Genomic DNA, 12,322 nt, shown 5'->3' on the forward strand with positions numbered 1-12,322 from the left:
TTGTTGTGGGCAGGGAATATGTCTGTTATACTGTGTTGTACTCTCCCAAGTGCTTACTATGGTGCCCTGCACACAGTAAGTGCTCAATAAATATGATCGATTGCTCCAATCAAAGGTATTTGCTGAGCGCTTATTATATGCAGAACACTGCACCTAGCACTTGGGAGAGTACAATACAACAGAATTAGCAAATATGTTCCCTACCTGCTATTTTCTGGGCTCCAAACAGGTGGGGGCTCAAAAAATAGGAAAGGATAATGTGTCATTCTGGGTCGGCAATGTACATCAACAATCGTCAGATTCACTAAACTTATTTTACACCAGCTATATAAAAGGTAATGTGGAGAGAGAAATAGGATCTGTTTGTTCATTTTTCCCAGCTCACATAGCTGCTTTCATTACTTTCTGGGAGCAAATTCTGAACTTAAGTAGCAGTGGCTTATGCTTTCTGTCAAAACTCAGCAACCAAAATTAGATGCTTATTTTGCTCCCACATCGAACTACAGGTTTGCTTACTGAATCGCTTCAGTAACAAAACAAAGAAATACTAATTTCCTGCCGGCACATCGATACAAACAGCATGGAGGGTCTCACATCTGCACATTTGGGTTACTTGTGCTCCCATTTTTTGGCTCAGTAAGTGTTTGAGCTGGCTACATGAAGAATGAGGATTTTAAATTAATCCTTCATCTGGAGAGAAGTTGTGTGAGGTATTGAAACATATTCGCCATGCAATTCTACAGAATGTCAAACAGATGCTGTGGTTTCAGTTTACTCATCAAACCATATCCATGACCATTGATTCTTAATATATTTCAAACTAAGCCACTGATGATTTCCAACTAGAACAAGTTGTTTCTTTCTCTGCTTCACCTCCCCCTCTATAGAGCACCAATTATGTTTTCCCTCTCTTCTAGACTGTGATTCCCGTATGGGACAAGGATGGTCCTCATAACCTTGAATCTACCTCAATGCCTAATACAGTGTTTGGCACAGTGAGTATTTAATGAATTCTACATTTCAATTCCCAAGTTAAATTCAGTTTTCAGCCCCATTTTCTGAAAAAAACCAGGGAAAGAGGAGAAGGAGAAGACAGATGGAGGTAAAAGAAAAAAGGGGGAAAGATGAAGAAAAGGGAAATGCCTCAACTTTTAATTTCATATAAATGATGGGTTTGGTTAAGTGTTTATTACATACCAGTCACTGTACTAAGCTCTGGGGTGAATACAAATTGAATTGTCCTGTTTATTATGCACGCCCTCATCCCTAAACAAACATTCACCTAAGACTCTCATACTCCTCTTTTCTATCTTTCTGCAGTTTCAAAATACTTGCTATAAGAAAAGCAAATTGCAGGAATTAAAAAGGCTTGGCTATAATGTTGAGGCCAGTGACTCTTGAAATAGCACTGAAGCAGCCATTTGTCCAGGGAAGGTAATGATAAATGTTATTATCATATCACTTTAACATTCCTCAAACCTTGGGGGAGAAGGGGAGGGTCTTTGTGCGGGGGAGCAATGAATGGGTGAGAAGTAGTGGAGAGAGGATTTGGGGAGGCCGATAAAAAATATTGGGAAAAGGAAGTTTTTAATGGCTTTTTTGCTAGTTGTCTTATGGCCTCTCTATCCTAAGGTATATGCATGGTGTGGCAAGGATTATCCATTCCACTCTGACTTTTTTTCGGCCACACTAGGACTCATGACTGAACTTCATCAACAGTTCTCATTTTCAAATATGAAGGACAACTGTCACACACACATACCTGTCATTTACTTTTCTACATCTCCCTTGCTGGGTGACCAATTTCCTCTTGGTAGCTCTTGGACAAAAAGTTTAAAAGAGTTTGTGGTACTGTGACAAGGGCAATCAGTCAATCGCATTTATTGGATATGATTGATAGAGCTTGCTCCTCCTAGTTACCACTGGCTCTTCTCTGATCCCTAGATGATGAGCGTTTGAATTTCAAAATGTTTTGCTACATAACCTAGTTGAAAATGTCAGATATTAAAATGATTTCTGGGCTTTCAGATTTGGGGAGTGAGTTCATTTGGCCTGGAGGATTAAGGCAAGTTTTAGTTTGAGCTTTTAAGTCAAATATGAAATTTTCAGAGACCAACATTTACTGCAGTTTCTAGCTCAAAATCACAGAGAGCAAACTTGTTCTATCTGTGAACTCACACATACATAGTTTTCCATTGAGCCTGACGTGTTCGTGGTACCCTGGTGAGATTTACTTCAAGTTTCCATCAAAATCCCCAGCCTAAGAATGCAATTACTGGCAATATACCAATGACAGAAATAATACAAAACCTGTACACTCTGTGGAGTTGGGTTGGCCTGTGCACTAACAGGTTTAAAGGCAAATTGAGCAGTCAATGGTATTTACTGAGCATGCTCATCATGGACAGGGATCATATCTGCTAATTCTGTTGTACTCTCCCAAATGCTTAGTACAATGTCTGAACATAGTAACGCTCAGAATATACCATTGATTGATTATTGATTGTGAAGGTGACATAATTTAGCACTTCTCTTGAGATTCCTGCTAGTGATTATAGGAAAGAAGATTCACACCCTTTCATCCCTGGTCCTACTATCATAATAATAATAATAATAATAATAATAATGGTACTTAAGTAGTTACTATGTGCCAAGCACTGTTCTAAACACTGGGTTAGATAAAAGTTCATCAGGTTGGACACAGTTCTTTTCCCAATGGGGCTCACACTCTTAATCCCATTTTACAGATGAGGTAATTGAGGCCCAGAGAAGTTATATGACTTGCTCAAGGTCATACAGCAGATATGTGGCAGAGCTGGGATTAGAACCCAGTCCTTCTGACCTCCAGACCTGTGATTTATCCACTAAACTATGCTACTACATTGGGTGGGCTGGAATGGGCTATATGCAGAACCTCCCCCAGGGCACTGGCTCCCAGGGATGGAGGCAATCCATCTCTGACACCATCTTTGGAAATGGGTGCTACACCACTCCTGACACACACCTAGAGTGACTTCTGCTGCACAACTTGAGTGTGTGCGCTTCTGCTCCAGATCACGTAACCAGCACAAATGCTCTATTGCAGAAAACTACCCTGTTCCTCCAAAGACTGAGGTTCAGGAGGTACATTATTGAAGAAAGAACAAACTGAAGCTTTACTCTTATTTATTTATGTGGCTTAATAATAATAATGTTGGTATTTGTTAGGTATTCAGAAGGAATTGTTAGGTATTGAGAAGCAGTGTGGCTCAATGGAAAGAGCATGGGCTTCAGAGTCTGAGGTCATGGGTTCGATGCCCGGCTCTGCCACTTGTTAGCTGTGTGACTGTGGGCAAGTCACTTAACTTCTCTGTGCCTCAGTTACCTCATCTGTAAAATGGGGATTAACTGTGAGCCTCACGTGGGACGACCTGATTACCCTGTTATCTTCCCCAGCGCTTAGAACTTGACTGCATCTACCCCAATACTTACTATAGTGCCTGGTGCAGAATAAGTGCTTAACAAGTACTACTATAAAAGACTACAATAATATAAAAGCTGTTGGATAATTGAGGAATAAATGTGGCAGTTTTTCATGGAAAAACTTCTTAAAAACTTAAATTCAGAATTCAAGATTGCTGAACATTTTTCAAGTTCTATCTTTTACTAAATTTAAGTCAATTACAAAGTAAACAATGTTGTGGGATTTCTTACATAATCACAATGGCTCAGAAGTGAGCTCACCTCAGGCATGCACAGGCGGGCATGTGACAAATCTCTTTTTCTTCTCAATCTTGAGCAAAAAGTGAGGTAGATCTCAAAATAAATTATGAGAGAGAAAGATGTGTTAGGGGAGAACTACTGTCATCAGTCTCCTACAGCATAATTAATTCCTCCACCAAAAGAAGGTGAAGCACTTTTCATGGTCGATCATCAATAACAATTTCATTATTTAACAATTTATAATACATTAGGAAAGACTGATGATCAATATGACCCTTTCTACTCTATAGAAAGAAACTAGCTCTTCTGAGAAACATATGGAAGCAATAGAGGTGCCATGAAATTTCTGAATCATATCTTTTTTAAAGATCTCCTGTAACCCAAACTACAGAACCTGGTTAGATGGATAGAAGGAAACAAGTTCTTATCCAAAGACAAACTGGTTACCATTGTGGTTCTTAGACTGTCCTAGGAGCTGCCGGGTGAGCACAGTTATGGATAACCAAGAATCGGCAATGAGAATGTCTCCCAGAGATACAGCATCTCAGCAGCTTCTGGGGCAATTGATCCACATCTAAGGGTATGAATAAAATCGGATCCACACAGACCAGCTCTTCCTCAGGCAGCTCCCCTGGTAAACTCATCTCCTTCAGGGAAAGTAGCATTCTGAAGGGTTGCAGTGGCCCTTTGCTAAACTGACTGAAGTTTAAAGACTCCACAAAAACCTGTCCTAACAGTCCTTCACCTGTTCAATCAATGTGGGCGATGATTTCAGTCAGTCCAATTTAGCTTCAGATGCTTAGCTCTTCCTCTCAGTCTGAATTTGGCTGATAAAGGGCAGCTGTGTCAGGCATTATCACTTAATTACATAAAGCAGTCTGATAATCAAGAAATAATTGGAATGGTCGTGATCTGTATTCTGATTAGTCTATAAATAAACTCTCTTGTGGATGGAAATCTTTTTTATTATGCATAAAATTAAAAGCAAAAAAAAAATTTCCTGTAGCCCATCATCTAATCCTCCTGGAGATGAACACTTTCAAGTCCAGCACACCTAGTTTAGCGCAAAAATGGCAAATTCCCTACAGCCGAGAAACAAAGGAGAAAATTGTTCAGGACTGGTTCAGAACTCTTAAATTATGCTGCTTGTTAAATATGCTTGGCTTGCTTATGACGAATTCAGATTAGTTGCACCAAGAACAAGCCTCTGTTCACCTCTGAAATGATGTAGTGTGGGAATTAACAGGCTTCTCTAGCTGAGCAAACCCACCTGCAAACATCTCTGGGATTTCACAGAGAAGCCTCGGCAAAGGCAAATGAGCAAAAAAGATATTACCAGAAAAAAAGCTCAAAAATGACAATCCCTTGCATTTCACCAGGTTTATGATCAAAAAAAAAATTTTTTTTTTGCCTTTTAGAGCTCCAGTCAGTCAGCCCTCACCGTTAAGAAATGTATGCTCTGTTTGAAAAATCCTTGTAATGGATTTACATTGAAGTAGCATACTTCTTCTAATAAATGCAATCATCCTGATCAATATGGTGATCTAAACAAGAACATATCTGACATGATTTTGTCCCATAGATTTTTGGCTGACATTATTTCTCATGGTTTGCCCCGGATCTGTAGAAAAGGGAGTTGGGGGTTACAACTTTAGAAAATGAAGCCCAATCCTCATTGAGAATTAAGGACCCTTCCCAGGTTTAGGTTTAAAAAAAAAAATTTAGAAGCAAGGCATGTGCTTTTGGTGTTGTGGCAAAAAAATCACTGTGCTAGAAGCCTAAGTGCCCAATTTTCAAATTGAGTGTTGGAGAGAAAAGAGGACAGGGATTTTAGGGGGCATGAAGACATGCTTCAAACAATTGTTGAGGTCATAAAGTCACTGGGGAGTTGTGACCTCTAATGAGGTCTGGGATAAGTGAAACAAGGAGTCTTCCTAAAAAGCATTTTTTTTTTTTACAGCAGTATGTGCCAGGCACTGTACTAAGTCCTGGGGTAGATTCAAGATAATCAGGTTGGATACAGTCCCTGTCCCATAAGGGGCTTATCGTCTGAAGCCCAGTTTGGGCAGGGATTGTCTTTATTGCTGAAATGTACTTTCCAAGCACTTATAATACAGTACTGTGCACACAGTAAGTGCTCAATACCATTGAATGAATGAATGAATGAATAGGAGTCAGGAGAAGTTAATCCCCTTTTACAGATGAGGTATCTGAGGTACAGACGCATTTAGTGATTTACCCGAGGACACAAATCAGACAAGTGGTGGAGCCAGGATTAGAATCCAGGTCCTCTAACTCGCAGGCCCAGCCTCTTTCGACTAGACCCACCAAAAATTGCTTCCACTGCCCCCATGAAGTTGGTACCTCTTTCTACAAGATTTCATTTCCATTCCATTGTTACTTTTTGTGCATTTGCAAAAGTTTGGAAGTGCTGAGAAGAGTCACTGTGACTAGTTATGAACCGCCCCCAAAGTGCTAGGAACATTATGTAAGCTCTCTAAAGTCACGGATCTAATCCTCCAAAAGAATTGTGACAGTCACTCAGGCAGGCAGGTAATTCCAAATGCCTCTACCTCAGAGCAACATGTCTTTCACCTATTTCCTTCAGTTCTTCATTCTCCGCCCCAGGGAGTTACGCATCAGGCAGCAATCTAACTCACAGCAGCAGTAAATCTCACAGTGAAATGATCATGAGCTGGTGAGAGCCAGAAAAATGAAACCTAAGAGCCCCCAGTTAGGAAGCCATCTTATTTGAGAAAAGTTCAGAGAGCAATTCAACAGGCACCTGGGAGTTTATCAATTACTTTATTAAATGAAGAAATCTTCAGTGTCTTTAAAATTTGAAGGGATGAAAAGGAGTGCAGAATTCTGAGTGATACACACTGTTGGGAAAAGGAAGGTGTTTCCCCACATTGGGTCGCCATCCAAGATCAATACTTGGCAGCTCCTCTGCCCTTAGAAGCCAGGAATATAATAAGGATTCGTGGAAACTTTCTATAATCCTCTAGATAAAAGTAGCATCAAAGAATCAACCACAATATCAAATCTACAGCCTAGAATGAGTTTCCATGACAACATACGCCATTATTTTCAAAATCTATAGCAAAGGTACACTTGAAGATGGAACTGAAGAAGGGCAGGAGACTTTCCACCTTTGATTCATATGAGAGAAAACACTACTCCTGGAACATAATGTAACATTGTTTCTGAGATGAGGCAGTAATTCCCCAGGGACCTTCATGGCAGTAGCAGCCATTTTCTGCTGAGCTGATAAATTGCATCATTACTATCACCTTCCCTATTTAGCATTCTTCATTTAAAGGTCTCAAGCCTCCTTTGAGTTATTAGCTCATGTCTTCTCCCAACAAGGGATAGAAAGGGAAATTATTTTCCTTTGAGAACATTAACTGAACTAGGGATATGTTGTTCCCAAACCCACGGCTGGGAAATAAGTATGCCTAGAAAAGTCTGCATATTTGTGCAGTTCCCCATTTAAACCTCCACGGGAATTCCATTACCACTAAGTAAGCAAGGTGTTATGATGGCTTTCAAAGATGATGATTCTGGCACACTGTAGACACGTAGAAGGCTAGGTAGATGGTATGTGCAGTTCTAGGTAGGACAGTCGGAACTGGGGAAGAGGCTCGAGGCAGGGAGTCTGGTAAAGAGAATCCCTCTCTAGATTATAAACTCATTGTGGGCAGGGAACTCGTCTACCAACTTTGTTATATTGAACTCTCCCAAGTGTTTAGTACAGTCTTCTGCATACGGTAAGTGCTCAATAAATATGATTCATTGATTGATGTGCTTATTATTGTGCTTCACACACACTAGGTGCCCCGTAAATGCTACTGATTGGTTAAAGCTATTGTAGTAATCCAGATGAGAGCTTGTACCAGCATAGTGGTTGTGTGAGTACAGTAGATCTGTGAAATATTATAATGGAAGAACCAAGGGGCACTGTTGAGGGCTAGATTGTAAAAGAGAGCAAAAGACCCCTTGGAAAGAGAGATGGACAGGAGGAGACTGTGGGAGTTGGAGCATAAAGAAGAGGTGAAGGGGGCCCCTAGAGAAGTTTATTGCTTGTTTTTTGTGTGAGGTTTTTTATAGTACTTGCTAAGCATTTAACACTGTGCCAGGCACTGTACTCAGCTCTGGGGTAGAAACAAGCTAATCAGGTTGGACATAGTCCATATCCCACACAGGGCTCCCTGTCTTATTCCCTATTTTGCATATAAGATAACTGAGGCACAGACAAGTTAAGTGATTTGCCCATAGTCACACAGCAGATAAGTGGCAGAGCCAGGATTAGAACTTGGGTCCTTCTGACTCACAGGATTATGCTTTATCTACTAAGCCACTCTGCTTCACGTTTAATAACCTTGGACTTGCCAAAAAAAATAAAAGCTAGCAAGATATTTTAGGGTTAAAGAGGGAGAAAGTGGGAGAGATTTCAGTAGAAAGGTAAAATTATAGAATAATCACTGGGGCATTGGGCAGGGGAGCCAATAGGGAGGAATAATAGTGTGATTGTGGCTTCATGGATTAATTTCTCATCTCCCCATTTTATAGCTCCACAACAGCTATTTCAGCCCTTCCATGCCACCTATGCACTTAACTATGCCCTTTAGACTGTAAGCTCACAATGGGCAAGAAACATGTTTACCAACTCTGTTATACTGTACTTTCCTACTTGCTTAGTACAGACCTTTTGCACATATTAAGCACTGAATAAATGCAATTGATTAATTGATTCACAACCTCCAGAGGCATTTATGTATAGCTCTTACAGATCCTATTACTTAAGTACTGATACATAAGCATCTCCTTTTCCTGCTTCCTCTATCTGTATTTATTTTAGCATCTGCCCCTTGGTAAAATTTAAGGTACTTGAGGACTGGGATCATGTTTACTAACTCAACTGTACTCTCCCAAGCTTCTAATACAATGGTCTGCACACAGTAGGTGCTCAATAAATCCTATTGTTGGACTGTGCTAATGAAAGGATAGAATTATAGCATGATGGGGTAAATTTGCAGTAGCAGAACACAGAAAAACCATTACAGCAATATTTTATCCCCTTTTGTTTAAGTTGTAGGAAAACTTAGATGACTCAAATGCAAAAGTCACAGTTCCTTGGAGATCATACGTTGAAATGGTTTGAACCAAGTGGAAAGAACACAGAGAATCTGGAAACCAGGGTTCTCCTCTTCTAGACTGTAATTTTGTTGGGAGCAGGAAATGTGACTACCAACTCTGTTATACCATTTTCTGCCAAGAGCTTAATATAGTGGTCTGTACACAGTAAGGCCTCACTAAATAAATGATTGATTCTAATTAATTCATTCAATCGTATTTATTGAGTGCTTACTGTGTGCGGAGGACTGTACTAAGTGCTTGTAAAGTACAATATAGCAATAGGGAGAGGCAGTCCTGGCCCACAATCGACTCACAGACTGCTGGACCTGCCATCAGAAGTGGAGATTTCTGACTGAACAATCTCCTAAAGTCCTTGAGGATGGGATTGGGCCTTCATACTCTATTGTGTGCTTCGTACAGTGCTCTGGACAAAGTAAGGGTTCAATCAATTCCCCTGATCGCCTAGGCCACTTCACAAAGTGACCAGGCCTAGCAGGAATCCTGAAAAGGAGCCTGCTAACCTGAGCAACAGAGACCATAGTTTCTATAAAGGCAATCACCAGCTGGGACATGACACTCTAGACAAGATCAGTGCTAGGCTGTGGTGATTTCATCCACAAATAACCCCGCTATGTTGAAGATCTTTTATGTGCACTTCGCAACATGCTGTCCTCCTGTCTACCTACATGCTGGTTGCGTTGTGTCCCCATGGAAACATGACTGATAAGGATGAGAGAGTGCAAATGATGCTGTGGAAACCACAACCATTAATTCCTCTGCAGAGGTTCTCAGTCGTGAAGTGACAGGATCAAAGCTCACTCAATGTTCTTGAAAGTGGACCCAATCCAAGAGGCAGGGGGAAGAAGGATAGTGTAGTGGATAGAGCACAGGCCAGGGAGTCAGAAGGTCATGGATTCTGGTCCCAGCTCTGCCACTCGTCTGCTGCATAGCCTTGGGCAAGTCACTTAACTGCTTTGCCTCAGTTTCCTCATCTGTAAAATGGGAATTGAGACCACACTACCTAGGACAGCAGCTGGGTCCAATCTGATTTGCCTGTATCCACCCCAGCGCTTAGTACAGTGCCTGGCACACAGTAATCACTTAAATACTGTTATTATTATTATTATTAACAGGGGAAAGAATTTATTAGATAGCCTAGAATATTCTATTAGACCTTAACATTCATTTAATCTTCTTAACTGTTTACTACTGCTTGCCTGGAGAGCTGAAATATGAATGACAATGGAATATTTAGAAAGGGCAGGGCGATTTTCCAAGCCATAATTCAGGGCTCACTTTTTTACTTGTAAATACCAAGTGCTTGCTGGATCTTAGAAAAAAAAATTGGATCAGACAAAAAACACCACAGGGATGGTTTGGGATGAGTCTGCTCACATTGAAAGTGCATGGTCCCTAATCAGGTCATTGAAAGCGCATGTTATAATCTTCACAGTGCCTGTGCCAATCAAGTAAACTACAGTTTCCAGAAGGCTAATCTCATTTGTGGGCCAATTTTCCCACCATCTCCATACAGACAAGGAAGAAAAAGTAGTTTAAAGCAAGCTCATTGGGGCTGGATTAACCTATTTTTCTTTACTCTTCCCCTTCTCCTTTCAGCGCCTGGTCCCTGCCTGCCTCATTTCTGAAAGGCATACTAAGGTCTAGCCGGGAGAATACCAACTGGGGAGAATGCTCAGCCATGCAACTGGGACATTAGCTGCTAAAGAAAAGCAAGTATGATCAAGGAGGAGATCAAATACACGGAATTTGAGCAAAACAAATAATTACACTAGCCACCATCCCAGCTCATCTGTATAATTTCACTGCATTTCATTTTTTTCAGAAATCCAACCTGTTAGAATTTTTACTAAATCCTCTGACAAGGCAGCTGACTAGAGACCTGTGAAAAGCAATTAATTTGACATTGATTACTTTCTGCATGGGTCCTGAATATTGTAATTGCAGATTGCTGGAAACCACTGAAACCTTCCACAGCGACCTCAGAAACGGCAGGAGTTAATTAATGTGTGTAGGGGGAGGGAAGAGCAAAGCCGACATCCAGTCTAACATACAAATTAATTGACATGAAATGAGTTAATAGGTTTAATTTAAATGTTATTAATTTACTAAGCAGGTAAACAACTATGAGGCTAGAGACTGGAGTTAGCAGTAGCTACCAGAATGTCATCCGGTTACCATAGCAACCTTCTTGTTAGACTAACAGGGAATCCAGACCTCATACAAGCCCAGGAGGGACAGGCAGAGAATTCAAAACAGCAAAATCAAAATGAGAATTAAAGGATAAACGAAGACTGGGTCTGGGTTGTGCTTTCTGGCCAGAGGAAGGACTTGGAAATGTCAAATCTGTGCAGAAAGGAAACCACAATTTTTTTCCTTTTGTTCTGGTATTATGGGCTAACTGCAGTAGTTAGGATCAGAAAATCTGCCCTTAAGAGTGAAAACTTTCTCCTGCTCCCCAAATTATTTCCATGGAGCCTTCAACTCCAAGCGGCCCCTTCCTTGATCCTTAATAATGACACACTGTGTATCAGTAGGTCTCTAAAGGAGAGCACTGGAGGAAACCATTGGCTCTAGGGGTTCTGACTATATTACCATTCAAACATTTCCCTATGGCTAAATGACTGAAATAGCATGGAGTTGGAAATTACACCTCTAGCTGTATTTTTTGATATAGCAGGAAGTAAGGGTGAAAAAAAAAGGGCACTGGCACTAGAAGAGTCTGAAGACTGGTACTAAAGAAGTGCCAAGAAGCAGCGTGGCTTAGTAGACAGAGCACGGGCCTGAGAGAAGGACCTGGGTTCTAATCCCAGCTCCACCACTCGTCTTCTGTGTGACCTTGGGCAAATCACATCACTTATTTGTGCCTCAGATACCTCATCTTTAAAATGGGGATTAAGAGAGAGAACCCCATGTGGGATAGGGGCTGTTTCCAACCTGACTAGCTTGTGTCTACCCCAGCACTTAATACAGTGCCAGGCACATAGTAAGCCCTGAAATACCATCAAACACAAATTGTAGGGAAGTGGTGGATAAAGGGAGAGTAGGCATTTTGAGCCCCTCTCAGGATCGTGTCTGGAGAGTTTCCAGAACTCTGCCAGTCTCAGCTGCAGGAGGGAGAGTCAAACAGAGGCATACCCATTCCATTCCTAACTTGGGCAGTGCTTAGTGAGTGGAAGGCAATCTGCTACAAATCAAAACTCACCTGTGCTGGGCAGCACTGGCATGGGAGAGAGTTGAGGGCAGAAACTCATTTACTGTGTGGAACAAGGCAAATGTAAACAACTTCCATATTTTTAATCTATGGGTACACTATCAGAACAGATGCAGATAAAGAGTGGGGTGTTCTGGGAGAGATGTGCCCATGGAGTCTCTATGGATCAGAAACAACTCTACAGCATAAGAAAAGACAAGGCATTTTGAGTCTTGCGATTTGGCTCTCATCAAGGATCATCTGGACCGA

The 12,322-nt window shown here is 41.1% G+C and overlaps 1 non-coding gene across 1 annotated transcript; it reads left to right on the forward strand.

Annotated features, from left to right (window-relative positions):
* The first annotated feature begins 11,916 nt into the window (after positions 1-11,916).
* LOC114812344 lies at positions 11,917-12,054 on the forward strand. The gene has a single exon (XR_003760000.1). It is a non-coding gene; the product is annotated as a small nucleolar RNA SNORA7 (small nucleolar RNA).
* Positions 12,055-12,322: the final 268 nt, after the last annotated feature.

The sequence above is a fragment of the Ornithorhynchus anatinus genome, chromosome 5 (genome assembly GCF_004115215.2).
Source record: "Ornithorhynchus anatinus isolate Pmale09 chromosome 5, mOrnAna1.pri.v4, whole genome shotgun sequence".
NCBI classification, from domain to species: domain Eukaryota; kingdom Metazoa; phylum Chordata; class Mammalia; order Monotremata; family Ornithorhynchidae; genus Ornithorhynchus; species Ornithorhynchus anatinus.